Genomic DNA, 15535 nt, shown 5'->3' with positions numbered 1-15535 from the left:
CATTATCACTCATATGGCCAAGTCGCAAGTGCCACAACTGAGACTGATTCAGGTCACTTTTCTCAGAAGCTACAATAGCTTTCCCTTCAACTACACTGGCCTGAAGATGATACAATTTAAAATGCAATTTACCCTTCATGAGTACCATGGAGCCTTTACACACTTTAAGTATTCCATTCTCAGAGTAAAATTTATACCATTGATCATCCAAAGTCTAAAGAGAAATCAAAATTTTCTTTATCCGAGGAACATGCCAGCACTCAATGTTTCTGATAATTCCGTCGAACATTCTCAATTTGATGTTACCAACCCCCTCTACTGGTAATGGATTATCATCTCCCATGTAGACAGTCCCACTCATTTGCTTGTAAGTTGCAAACCAATTCTTGTGTGGACACATGTGGAAAGTAGAACCAGAATCAACAACCCAAGAATTCTGCCCATGACTAAAACTCACAGCACAAACTTCCCCTACATAGTCAGTATCATCAGAATTATTGTCAGTTTCAACAATATTTGTCGAATTATCTATTTTCTGCTTCCCTCTTTTCTCCTTCAGCTTAGGATAATCTCTCTTGTAGTGACCTTGCTCCCCGCACTCATAACAATGTTGCTTCCTTGCTCTAGACTTTGATTTGGCGGTTGACTTTTTTATGTTAAAGTCCTTTTGTTGTGTTCTTCCTCTAATCACAAGACCTTCGTCCTCAATTTAGCTGTCTGGAAAGCTCTTTTTTAACTCTTTAAATTTTAGTGCATTACTAACATCTTCCAGTGAAATGTTGTCTTTCCCATATAGCAGCGTATCGGCAAAAGTATCATAAGACGGTGGTAAAGAATATAACACAATCAAGGCCTGATCCTCACTCTCAATTTTGATATACACATTCTTCAGGTCCATTATAATTGAATTAAACTCATCAATGTGAGTTTTAATAGCTGTACCTTCATTCATATGGAGATTGTATAATCTCTTTTCCAGGTAGAGGCGGTTTGTCAGTGATTTCTTAAAATACAGATCTTCCAACTTCTTCCATGCCATTGCTGCAGAAGTTTCTTCAACAATTTCCCGAAGAACTCTATCTGTAACACTCATGAAGATCGCACTCAAAACCCTCTCCTTCAGGTCTGCCTTCTCGGTCCCATTCTTTTCTTCAGGAAAATCCTCATCAATTGCCTTCCATAACCCTTGTAACACTAGGGACGATTTCATCCTAATCTTCCATAGACTGAAACTAGAAACCCCATCAAATTTCTCTACTTCGTACTTTGTTGAATATTATGAAGACATCTTAACCCTAGATTATATGTAGAAACCCAAACCTTGCTCTAATACCAATTGTTGCGTAATATCGTGGGTTAACTAGCACATAATCATACACAAAGAAAATAGAGAAGAAAAATCAACATAAGGATTTAAAGAGGTTCGGCTAAGCCAATTCCTTGGGGCAAAAGCAGAGAGAGTTTTCTACAATGAATGAGAAGAAAAACACAAAACAATCTCTAGGATCCCCAACTACAACCCCTATATATAGTTCCCAAAAGGTCCCAAACATATAAGAGAAAGGTTTCCCAATTTGACAAGGACTATAGGTTTTCCTTTTCCAAATCTATTAGGATAATAGGTTTTCCTAAACCTATAGGGATTATGAGTTTCCTAAAAATACAAGAAAATAATTCAAGTCACAAATAATAACAGTAATAGTAGAAAACAATAGAGAGCAATCTTAATATGATATAAAGAATTTTCACACAACTCTTGAGCAATCTCTTCAAAGGTTGATTCTTCGAAAGCAAAACATTTAGAAAAGAGGACAGCTAATACTTTAAGTCTTTTAGGGTAGCAGGAGTTTTCAACAAACCAATATGGGGCATCCAAATACCAAGCATCAAGAAAAATTTATTGTTGCAGAACAAGAAGCACAAAACCTGCATAGATAAATTGTTGTCTCCTACGTAAAATTTAATAACTAATGACCATGTCATTTTAATTATTTGACACCACATGTTACTTTGATTGAGGAATATCAATAAACTACAGGTATGACAAATACAAAATAGACACCTCCCAAATTCCATGATGTTTGTCTGAAAGTCTTAATTCATATTTGGCTCCATAGCAAATAATTACTATGTTCAGTTTGTAGATTATCTCTAGAATTTGTATAGTTCCTCTCAGTTGTACTATTTAGGGTTTTGTGGCGCATGTACTCTTATAATAGGAAGATATATATTTATATCGGGGATTGAGACATTCATTGAAATAATAAATTGACATTTTCTGAAGATTCTTCTTTTATCATACACATATAAAGTTCACCCTTTTTCTCAGTTCTTTATCTATCATTTCTCCCACGATTCAAAGAGGATCTGATTGGCTTACCATTATCTATCCTTATCAGAAGAATTATTGGAGAATCTTCCCTTTTTCGGGCACCCCCATCCATTTATTTACTTAAATGACATTTATTGTTATTTATTGCTATCTTCCGTATTCTTGAACCATTTATTATACCATTATTGTTATCATTTATTGGTACTCAATAGCATAAGCGGGATCTTACCATAAAAATATTTGGCCTATCTTTTGGACATTAATATTGACTAGGATTAATCCAACTTATTTAAAAAATTTGATTGTAAAATCCTAGATCTAAATTTTGGGTATATATCATTTAATTATGAAATTTATACAATATTTTTATCTGTTAATTGTAGATTTTAGGTTTGATAATGTGACGACCCGGCCAGTCGTCTCATGAGTTACCGCTCTGTTTCCCCTATTTTTGCTTTTTTATGCTTCGTTATCCGTGTTTTATGTGATCGGGTTGATCAGTTTGAGTTCGGAGAGGATTTGGTAAGAAATGAGACACTTAGTCTCTTTTAAGAAGGTTTAAGTTGGAAAAGTCAATGGGATGTTGACTTATGTGTTAGAGAGCTCGGATGTGAGTTCCGATGGTTCGGTTAGCTTCGGTAGGTGATTTATGGCTTAGGAGCGTAATCGAAATTGGTTTTGGAGGTTCGAAGTAGAATTAGGCTTGAATTGGCGAAGTTGATATTTTGGCGATTTCCGGTTGATAGGTGAGATTTTGATATAAGGGTCAGAATGGAACTCCAAGAGTTTCAGTAGCTTTATTGTGTTATTTGGGACGTGTGTGCAAATTTCAGGTCATTCGGACGTGGTTTGGTTGAGTTTTTGATCAAAAGCGTGTTTCGGAAGATTTTAGAAACTTAGGCTTGAATTTGATGAGTTTTGGTTAATTTGATGTTGTTTGAGGTGTTTTGATGAATGAAGCAAGTTTGAATAAGGTATTGGGTCATGTTTGTGCTTTTGGTTGAGGTCCCGGGGGCCTCGGGGTGATTCCGGATGGTTAACGGGAATAATTGGGACTTAAGAGATTTTCAGAAAATTGCTGCTTCTGGTGTTTTCGAACCTACGACTTGGGGACCGTAGGTGCGGTGCCACACGTGCGAGGGAGAAGGCCGCAGATGCGAGATTTGGGCTGAGGGTCAGGAACTGCAGAAGTGGAGTTTTGGGCCGCATCTGCAGAATCGCAGATGCGGAAGGGCGATCGCATGAGCAGATTTGGGCTGGTTAAGTGAGTTCCGCAGAAGCGGACTTGTGACCACAATGCAGTACTGCAGAAGCGGTGGAGGGGTCATAGATGCGAAAACCCCTGGGCAGAATGTATATATATTCTTTCTTCGCGATTTTTGAAGGGTTTAACCATTTTAACTTCGGATTGAGAGTTTTTGGGCGATTTTGAAGGGAGATTTCAAGAGAACTTCGTTGAGGTAAGGATTTTGGACCTAAAACACACTTCTATGGTAATATTTCATGGATTGGGACTGAAATTTAAGGAATTAAAGGAATAAAAATGGAGGTTTAGGGCTTGAGTTTAAGAGGGCTTAAATTGAGGATTTGAGGGGTCATTTGAGCTCTGATTCTTGTGTTTTTGATATGTATGAACTCGTAGGGAGACGAGGAATCTAATGATGTAAAAATTTCTGAGTTTCGAGAAGTGGACCAAGGGCTCGAGTTTTGCTAATTTTGGGATTTTTGGTATTTTTCGATTGTTTTCGCTTGGGCTTTGTTCTCTTAGCATATTATGACGTATTCGTTCTAATTTTTTGGTTAGATTCGACGCGCGTGGAGGCCGATTCGAGGGGCAAAGGCGTCGAGAGCTAGAGAGTTAGCTGGTTCGAGGTGAGTAATGATTGTAAATGATGTCCTGAGGGTTTGAAACCCCGGATTGTCACATCGTAGTGCTATATTGAGGTGAAACACGCGTTTGATGATGAGCGTGGGGTCGTATACTATTGGGGATTGTGACTTGGTCCATCCTGATTGATGATTTTACCGCGTATTTGATTGTAAACTATGTGTTGTCATCATTATTTGGGATGTATGCCATAATTGGGCCTAGTGCCAACTATTTGAACCCTTCGGGGCTATTTAGTGATATTTCCTCACTGTTTTGACTTGTTACTTGAACTCAATCATGATATTTTCCCACTGTTTTTACTATTCTGCCATTCTTTCTCAGTTTTCAAGACTTAAATGATATTTTAAATGATGTTTGGGCTGAAAACACTGTTTTACTATAGCCCGAGGGGCTTGTGATGAATGTTTTTGGACTAAGTAAGGCCGAGGGCCTATATTATGAGGAACACTGATACTGATATGATGCCGAGGGCCTGAGATACATATATACGCCATGAGGTGGCTTGATTGACATGAGGCCGAGGGCCTAGATTCGATGCCACGAGATGGCTTGATATTGCACTTGGGCCGTAAGGGGCCCCTCCCGGAGTCTGCACACCCCCAGTGAGCGCGGGTACCCATTGTGATGTGAGATTGAGCCCGAGGGAGGAAATTGTTGATACTGTGCCCGAGGGTGAACTTCTATGTGTTTACTTTATCATAACTATCTGTCAATTGCTTGTTTATTTGTTGTAGAAGTACTTTATTTTGCTTTTCATTGGTTTACTGCTTACAAATTTCCTATTTAATTGCTTCATTATAGAATACCCTGTGTATACGTGTTTTCTTACTTTCAGTCATTATTTATCTTTATTACTCACTGGGTCAGAGTAATCACATTACTCTCTGCATATTGCATGCAGATCCAGGTGCCCCAGAGGCCGAGTGAGAGCTTTTCAGTCGTTTAGCAATTGCCAGGGATTTCGAGGTAGCTGCATGGTGTCCGCAGCCTAGATTTCTCCCTTCTATCTTATTACTTTTCCGCATTCCCAGACTATCTATGTAGTAGGTTGTTCAAACTTGCATTAGAGGCTCTAGACTTGTGATACCAGATCAGTGTGGGCTGTGTAGTTTCTATGTCTTGTTGATTTTCACATATCTATCTTGCTGTTTTAAACACTTATTATAATAATTGGTAATTAAACCGTGTTAGCAAATGATTTATTTAAAATAAAAATGGGTTGTGGTTTATAATTGATCCGGCTTGCCTAGTAATGTGATAAGCGCCATCACGAACGGTATTTGGGGTCTTGACAAGTTGGTATCAGAGCCTAGGTTACTATCAGGACCCAAACCGATGGGCCGCGACCGGCACCCGGTACCTTACCTATCCTCGCGTACCAACTTGCAACTAAGGGACTCTGAACATATGATGTCATACTTTGGCCATGGGCCACATTGCAAGATAACTGTGAATGCTGACTAAATATCAATATAAAACTGGGCCGACAAGGCCGTCATAACTATTACAGCTGACAAACCAACCAAATATACATACAAGGACTGCAAGCCCAACATATTGCACTAACTGACAGGATATGTCTACAAGCTTCTACTGATGGATATACTATGATCGGAACAGCTCCCCGACCTACTCATAACATATATATGTATATATACAAGATGTAAATAAGGCTCTAGACCCGAAAACTCCGAAAGGCATGAAGCTAACTGATCAGGCTGAACTCGGGCAACACTTATTGAAGAGGCCTACCCGTCTGTCTGTCTGACCTACACACATGAAATGCATCGCCCCCAGAAAAGGGATGTTAGTACGAAATAATGTACTGAGTATGTAAGGCAATATACTGAAAGCTGAAACTGAACTGATAATATAATAACTACAAGTAGCTGGAAGTCAAAGATAATCTGAAAATATGCTTACCTGCTAATACTGACTCAACTCTCTTAATATAGTAAGTAAAATAGATGTCCGGCCCTATAAGGCTCGGCATATATATATCTGCTCTGCCATAGTAGGCTCGCTCATAGGCACTCGGCCATACTAGGCTCTGTATCTCGACCAACTGGGCTCGCTCATAAGCGCTCGGCCACAGTAGGCTCGGTATATAACTTACCATCTGATCAGAGGTTGCCCAATAGCGGCCTGCCCATCGATTATAGCTCGATGGTAATGAAAATACTTTAATACTGTATATAAAAACTCTCTGCTTTCTTGACTGGAAGAAGGAAATACTCAATGGAATATGAAGTCCCGATAAAGAAAATATTGTAACTTGTGAGACTAGCAAAATATACGTAAATTTCGGGATAAGAATTTTTCTTTATGCCTCGTTATCAAACTTATGTAATGACGAGATCATGCAAAATGAAGGAAGAGCTTAGCCTTAACATACCTGGACCAATTCTCTTGGCAATCTCTCTAGCACACGTCTTTTGCGAAGAATACGTAACGTTAGATCAAAGTAGGGAAAAATCCTTATGATATTCTTGAGAAAGATTGTACCAACTATAGTACATACACAAATGTAATTTCCATGTTCACCTTTACCAGACGTCTCCACATCCGACACTATGGGTGAATATGTGCTTAAGGTGAAAAGAGTATATCCAGCTAAGTTGTGCATTCTTGTATGAACTTTTGCCTCATTATATGCAAGAAATGCCATTGTTCCAAGTGCAAACGGTTGATAGACTAGGGTTAAAACCTTGAAGGATGATAATTCGAATATAGTGCATAATAAACTATTCCAAGAAACAAGTGAACCATGTCGCAGAATCCAACAAACAAGCATACGCGTAAATTTTCCCTCAAGCCTAGTAGGACTTGGACTAATGCTTAAAATAGAAGTAGTCATGGATGCTTCTTTTTGGATCAAATTCCAATACCAAGACTTATCAAGTGACAATAAAATATAAACTTCCTTAGATCTAAAGTAAAATATTGAATGGAAAAGAGTAAAATAATTCTTATGTTTATTCTTTACATATTGTCGCCAGCTTATCCATTTCTCATGGTCCATTTGAGCATGCCACATATATTAATAGTGCATGAGTCACAATGTTTTTCAAGCCAAATTCTGCCACGTTATGTCTTATCCAAAATATTTTGGATAATTACCAATTACCTACATAATTAAGAATTTTCTCAAGTTATTCAAAATACTACTCACTTTTAACACACTTTATACATCTTGCTATCATGGTCATGTGGTACCTTGTATGATATTAGTCCATAAATACGGAGTATTATAGCTTGGACCATATTTTATCTCAAATTTTCAAACTTCGACGAAACTCATCTTCTTCGATTTGCTTACCCTCTCACTTTCACGAATTTACTTATCACTTGTTTGAAATAATGTAATGCTTATAATTCCAAAATACTCTCATTCTTGAACTTATGTCGCTTAACTTATGACGAAACTTTAACGTACGAAAAATGCGGGGTGTAATATTTCATTTCCGAGCTTCTATCAATTTACCTATGGCATACTTTCACGTACAAAAATATGGGGTGTAACAGTTACATAGGTCTTGCGAGTCATGAGCCAGTTTAGTATGGTCTCGTGGATTGGTATAGAGACGTCTGTATTTATCCTCGAGAGGCTGTAGAACCTTTAGGAAAAACTTCATATTCTTGAAATTCTTATCATGCGAACTTGTTGATCAGAGTACTGAAATTTTGTTATTCTATTCTCTCACAAATGGTGAGGACACGAGCTACCTGACGGGGTGGATGACCACCAGTGCCACCAGCGGAGGCCACCAGAGGTCGTAGACGCGGTCGTAGTCATGGCAGAGGCAGAGCAACGAGGGCAGCACCTGTAGACCCACCAGCTTCCCTAGCTCAGGATCAAGCTCCAGCAGTACCAGTTCAGGCACCAGCTATGCCCATCGTGATTCCGGGTCTTCAAGAGTCCTTGGCATAGATCATATCAGTTTGCACTGGCCTGGCTCAGGCAGTTTCAGCCACTATAGCAGTAGCTACTTCACAGGCCGGGGGAGGCAATCAGACCTCCGCTGCTCGCACACCTGAGCAGGTAGTGCAAGGACTTCAGACGCCGGGGAACCTCCAGCCCATCCGGTTGCACCAGCTCAGGAGTTTGTAGTACCAGTTATGCCAGATGATGAGCAGCGTCGACTTGAGAGGTTTGGTAGACTCCAGCTTCCGACTTTTAGCGGAGCAGAGGGCAAGGATGCCCAGGGTTTCTTGGATAAGTGCCAGCGGATGCTTCGTACAGCAGGGATTCTTGAGTTTAGCGGTGTGGCATTTACCACCTTTCAGTTCTTGGGGGCTGCCTTCACTTGGTGGGAGGCATATGAGAGGAGTAGGCCTGTTGGTGTAGCGACCCTTACTTGGCAGCAGTTCTCCATTATCTTTCTGGAGAAGTATGTACCGTAGTCCCGCAAAGAGGAGCTGCGTAGACAGTTTGAGTAGTTGCGACAGGGGGATATGACTGTTTCACAATATGAGTCGAGGTTTTTGAGTTGGCTCGTCATGCCATCTAGATGGTTCCGACAGATCGAGAGAGGATCAGGAGGTTTGTTGATGGTCTTACTTATCAGCTCCGTATTCTTATGACCAGATAGAGAGTGGTGGGTGCTACCTTCAAGGAGGTTGTTGATATCGCCCGAGAGATTGAGACTGTTCGCTGTCAGGAGCGAGAGGAGAGGGAGGCCAAGAGGCCTCGAAGATCGGGCAATTATAGTGGTGCTACTTCGAGGGGCCAGTTTTAGCATGGTAGAGGCCGTTCATTCAGGCCTGTTTAGTCCTCCCACCCAGGTTATCGTGGGGCATATTCAGGTCATGGTCATCATTGATCTCAGGAGGGCCAGTCATCACTCAGCGCCCTCCCAGCTCAGAGTTTAGCTCGTGCCCCATCAACTTAGGGTTCTTCTATGCCGAGCGCATCTGCTAGTCACTCCAGTGCGAGGGGATCCCTTCAGTCCCCTTCTCCAGCACCTGGGAGCTGTTATAAGTGTGGCAAAATGGGCCACATGTGGAGGCAGTGTCCTCGTCGGGTTGCTAGTTCATCCCAGCAGAGGGGTCATTCTTCGGCTTCAGCGCCAGTTTCTTTACCACCACCCACTTAGCCAGCTAGGGGTGGGGGTCAGTTAGCCAGAGGTCGTCCTAGAGGTGGAGGTCGATCAGGGGGCGGTCAGGCCTGTTTCTATGCACTCCGAGGCAGACCCGATGCCATTGCTACAGATGCTGTCATTACAGGTATTGTTTTAGTCTGCCACAGAGATGCCTTTGTATTATTTGATCCCGGTTACACCTTTTCTTATGTGTCATCATACTTTGCTCGTTATTTGGGTACACCCCATGAGTTTCTTGCTTTACCTATTCGTATATCTACCCCGGTGGGCGATACTGTTGTTGTAAACCGTGTGTACCGGTCATGTATGGTGACTATTGGGGGTCTGGAGACCCGATTGGATCTATTTCCATTGAGCATGGTGGATTTTGATGTCATTTTGGGCATGGATTAGTTATCTCCATGTCGTGCTATTCTGGACTGTCATGCTAAGACAGTCACTTTGGCTATGCCGGGTGTGCCGCGGATCGAGTGGCGTGGTGTGACTGATTATGTCCCTAGTAGAGTGATCACTTTATTGAAGGCCCAGCGTATGGTTGGGAAGGGTTGCCTTTCATATCTAGCGTTTGTGAGGGATGTCGGAGCTGAGACTCCCAGTATTGATTCTATCCCAGCTGTGAGGGATTTTCTCGATGTGTTTCCTGCGACCTGCCTGGCATGCCGCCAGACAGGGATGTTGATTTTGGTATTGACCTGGTGCCGGGCACGGAACCCATTTCTATTCCATCGTATCGTATGGCACCAACGGAGTTGAAGGAATTGAAGGATCAACTTTAGGAACTCCTAGATAAGGGGTTCATTCGGCCTAGTGTGTCTCCTTGGGGTGCGCCGGTTCTGTTTGTGAAGAAGAAGGATGGCACAATGAGAATGTGCATTGATTATAGGCAATTGAACAAGGTAATAATTAAGAACAAGTATCTTTTGCCCCGCATTGATGATGTATTTGACCATCTTCAGGGAGCGAGGGTGTTCTCTAAGATTAATCTCCGTTCAGGTTATCACCAGTTGAAGATCAGGGAGTCGTATGTTCTTAAGACGACTTTCACGATCCAATATGGTCATTATGAGTTCTTGGTGATGTCTTTTGGGCTGACCAATGCCCCAACAACATTCATGCATTTGATGAACATCGTGTTCCGGCCTTATCTCGATTCGTTTGTCATAGTATTCATTGATGATATTCTGGTATACTCGCGTAGTCAGGAGGAGCACACGGAGCATTTGAGAGTTGTATTGCAGAGATTGAAGGAGGATAATCTTTATGCAAAATTCTCCAAGTGTGAGTTTTGGCTCAGTTCAGTGGCCTTCTTGGGGCACGTGGTGTCCAACGAGGGTATTCAGGTTGATCTGAAAAAGATAGAGGTGGTTAAAAGTTGGCCTAGACTGTCCTCAGCCACAAAGATTCATAGCTTTCTTGGTTTGGCAGGCTATTATCGCCGGTTTTTTTAGGGATTCTCATCCATCGCATCGCCCTTGACCAAGTTGACTCAGAAGGGTGTTTCATTTGTATGATCGGACGAGTGTTAGGAGAGCTTTCAGAAGCTCAAGACAGCTTTGACCACAACTCCAGTATTGTGATGCTTCAAGAGTTGGGATTGGTTGTGTATTGATGCAGGAGGGTAGAGTTAATACTTATGCTTCTCGTCAGTTGAAGCCCATTAGAAGAACTATCCCGTTCATAATTTGGAGTTAGCTGCCATAGTTCACGTATTGAAGATTTGGAGGCATTACCTGTATGGCATATCTTGTGAGGTGTTCACTGATCATCGCAGTCTTCAGCATTTGTTCAAGCAAAAGGATCTTAATTTGAGGCAGCGGAGATGGTTGGAGTTGCTTAAGGATTACGATATCACTATATTGTACCATCTGGGAAAGGCCAATGTGGTGGCCGATGCTTCGAGCTAAAAGGTAGTGAGTATGGAGAGTTTGGCATATATTCCAGTTGGGGAGAGATGATGTTCAGGCCTTGGCCAATCAATTTGTGAGATTAGATATTTCGGAGCCTAGTCGAGTGTTGTCTTGTGTGGTTTCTCGGTCTTCTTTATATGATCGCATCAAAGAGCGCCAATATGATGATCCGCATTTGCTTGTCCTTAAGGATATGGTTCAGCATGATGATGCCAGGGATGTGACCATTGGTGATGATGGGGTATTAAGGATGCAGGGCCGGATTTGCGAGCCCAATATGGATGGGCTTCGGGAGTTGATTCTGGAGGAGGCCCATAGCTCGTGGTATTCCATTCATTCGAGTGCCGCGAATATGTATCAGGATTTGAGGCAGCACTATTGGTGGAGAAGAATGAAGAAAGATATTATGGGATTTGTAGCTCGGTGTCTCAATTATCAGCAGGTGAAATATGAGCATCAGAGACCGGGTGGCTTACTTCAACAGATGGATATTCCTGAGTGAAGTGGGAGAGGATCACTATGGACTTTGTTGTTGGACTTCCACGGACTTTGAAGAAGTTCGATGCTATTTTGGTGATTGTGGATCGGCTGACCAAGTCCGCGCACTTCATTCCTATATGTACTACCTATTCTTTAGAGCGGTTGGTAGGGATCTATATCCGAGAGATTGTTCGTTTGCATGGTGTCCCAGTTTCCATCATTTCAAATAGAGGTACTCAGTTTACTTTGCAGTTTTAGAGGGCCGTGCAGCGAGAGTTAGGTACTTAGGTAGAGTTGAGCACAACTTTTCATCCTTAGACGGATGGGCAATCCGAGCGTACTATTCAGATATTGGAGGATATGTTGTGTGCTTATGTCATTGATTTCGGAGGATCATGGGATGAGTTTCTGCCGCTTGCAGAGTTTGCTTATAACAACAGCTACCAGTCGAGTATTCAGATGGCTCCATATGAGGCTTTGTGTGGGAGGTAGTGTAGATCTCCAGTTGGTTGGTTCGAGCCCGGTGAGGTTAGGCTATTGGGGACTGATTTGGTACAGGATGCTTTAGAGAAGGTGAAGGTGATTCAGGAGAGGCTTCGTACAACACAGTCAAGGCAAAAAAGTTATGCTGATAGGAAGGTTCGAGATGTGTCCGACATGGTTGGCGAGAAGGTTCTGTTGAAGGTCTCACCCATGAAGGGTGTTATAAGATTTGGGAGGAAAGGGAAATTGAGTCCTCGGTTCATTGGGCCTTTTGAGGTGCTTTGGAGGATTGGGGAAGTGGCTTATGAGCTTGCTTTGCCACCCAACTTGTCAAGTGTGCATCCAGTATTTCATATTTCTATGCTCTGGAAGTATATTGGGTATCTGTCTCATGTTTTGGACTTCAACACGGTTCAGTTGGATGATGATTTGACCTTTGATGTGGAGCCAGTAGCTATTTTGGGTCGTTAGGTTCGGAAGTTGAGGTTAAAGGATATAGCTTCAGTGAAAGTGCAGTGGAGAGGTATGCCCATGGAGGAGGCTACCTGGGAGACCGAGCGGGAGATGCGGAGCAGATATCCTCACCTATTCGAGGCTTCAGGTATATTTCTTGACTCGTTCGAGGACGAACATTTGTTTAAGTTGGGGAGGATGTGACGACCCGACCAGTCGTCTCATGAGTTACCACTCTGTTTCCCCTATTTCTACTTCTTTATGCTTCGTTATCCGGGTTTTATGTGATCGGGTTGATCAGTTTAAGTTCAGAGAGGATTTGGTAAGAAATGAGACACTTAGTCTCTTTTAAGAAGGTTTAAGTTGGAAAAGTCAACCGGATGTTGACTTATGTGTTAGAGAGCTCGGATGTGAGTTCCGATAGTTTAGTTAGATTCGGGAGGTGATTTATGGATTATGAGCATGATCGGAATTGGTTTTGGAGGTTCGGAGTAGAATTAGGCTTGAATTGGCGAAGTTGATATTTTGGCGATTTCCGGTTGATAGGTGAGATTTTGCTATAAGGGTCAGAATGGAACTCCAAGAGTTTCAGTAGCTTCATTGTGTCATTTGGGATGTGTGTGCAAGTTTCAGGTCATTCGGACGGGTTTGATTGAGTTTTTGATCAAAAGCATGTTTCGGAAGATTTTAGAAACTTAGGCTTGAATTTGATGAGTTTTGGGTAATTTGATGTGGTTTGAGGTGCTTTGATGATTGAAGCAAGTTTTAATAAGGTATTGGGTCATGTTTATGCTTTTGGTTGAGGTACCGGGGGCCTCGGGGTAATTCTGGATGGTTAACGGGAAGAATTGGGACTTAAGAGATTTCCGAAAATTGCTGCTTCTCGTGTTTTCGTACCTGCGGCTTGGGGACCGCAGGTGCGGTGCCACACGTGCGAGGGAGAAGGCTGCAGATGTGAGATTTGGGCTGAGGGTCAGGAACCGCAGAAGCGGAGTTTTGGGCCGCATCTAGGGAATCGCAGATGCGGAAGGGCGATCGCAGGAGCAGATTTGGGCTGGTTAAGTGAGTTCCGCAGAAGCGGACTTGTGACTGCAATGCGGTACCGCAGAAGCGGTGGAGGGGTCGCAGATGCGAAAACCCCTGAGCCGAATGTATATATATTCTTTCTTCGCGATTTTTGAAGGGTTTAACCATTTTAACTTCGGATTTCGAGTTTTTGGGCGATTTTGAAGGGAGATTTCAAGAGAACTTCGTTGAGGTAAGGATTTTGGACCTAAACACACTTCTATGGTAATATTTCATGGATTGGGACTGAAATTTAAGGAATTAAAGGACTAAAAATGGAGGTTTAGGGCTTAAGTTTAAGAGGGCTTAAATTGAGGATTTGAGGGGTCATTTGAGCTCCGATTCTTGTGTTTTTTGTATGTATGAACTCGTGGGGAGACGAGGAATCTAATGATGTGAAAATTTCTGAGTTTCAAGAAGTGGACCCGGGGCTCGAGTTTTGCTAATTTCAGGATTTTTGGATTGTGTTCGCTTGGGCTTTGTTCCCTTAGCATATTATAACGTATTCGTTCTGATTTTTGGTTAGATTCGACACGCGTGGAGGCCGATTCGAGGGGCAAAGGCATCGAGAGCTAGAGAGTTAGCCGGTTCGAGGTGAGTAATGATTGTAAATGATGTCCTGAGGGTTTGAAACCCCGGATTTGCACATCGTAGTGCTATATTGAGGTAAGACACGCGTTTGATGATGAGCGTGGGGTCGTATACTATTGGGGATTGTGATTTGGTCCGTCCTGATTGATGATTTTACCGCGTATTTAATTGTAAACTATGTGTTGTCATCATTATTTGGTCTGTATGCCATAATTGGGCCTAGTGCGAACTATTTGAACCCTTCGGGGCTATTTAGTGATATTTCCTCACTATTTTGACTTGTTACTTGAACTCAGTCATGATATTTTTCCACTGTTTTTACTATTCCGCCATTCTTTCTCAATTTTCAAGACTTAAAATGATATTTTAAATGATGTTTGGGCTGAAAACACTGTTTTACTATAGCCCGAGGGGCTTGTGATGATTTTTTTTGGACTAAGTAAGGCCGAGGGCCTATATTGTGAGGAACACTGATACTGATATGAGGCCGAGGGCCTGAGATACATATATACGCCACGAGGTGGCTTGATTGATATGAGGCCGATGGCCTAGATTTGATGCCACGAGATGACTTGATATTGCGCTTGGGCCGTAAGAGGCCCCTCCCGGAGTCTACACACCCCCAGTGAGCGCGGGTACCCACTGTGATGTGAGATTGAGCCCGAGGGGCAGAAATTATTGATACTGTGCCCGAGGGGCGAACTTCTATATGTCTACTTTATCATAACTGTCTGTCAATTACCTGTATTTGTTGTAGAAGTACTTTATTTTACTTTTCATTGGTTTACTGCTTATAAATTACCTATTTAATTGCTTCATTATAGAATACCCTATGTATACGTGTTTTCTTACTTTCAGTCATTATTTATCTTTATTACTCACTAGGTCGGAGTACTCACATTACTCCCTGCACCTTGCGTGCAGATCCAGGTGCCCCAGAGGCCGAGTGAGAGCTTTTCAGTCGTTCAGCAATTGCCGGGTATTTCGAGGTAGCTGCATGGCGTCCGCAGCCCTGATTTCTCCCTTCTATCTTATTACTTTTCCGCATTCCCAGACTATCTATGTAGTAAGTTGTGCAGACTTGTATTAGAGGCTCTAGACTTGTGACACCAGATCAGTGTGGGCTGTGTAGTTTCTATGTCTTGTTGACTTCCGCATATCTATCTTGCTGTTTTAAACACTTATTATGATAATTGGTAATTAAATCGTGTTAGCAAATGATTTATTTAAA

This window comes from Nicotiana sylvestris, chromosome 8 (assembly GCF_000393655.2).
Source record: "Nicotiana sylvestris chromosome 8, ASM39365v2, whole genome shotgun sequence".
In the NCBI taxonomy this organism is placed as follows: Eukaryota; Viridiplantae; Streptophyta; class Magnoliopsida; order Solanales; family Solanaceae; genus Nicotiana; species Nicotiana sylvestris.
This window is presented reverse-complemented; position numbering follows the sequence as displayed.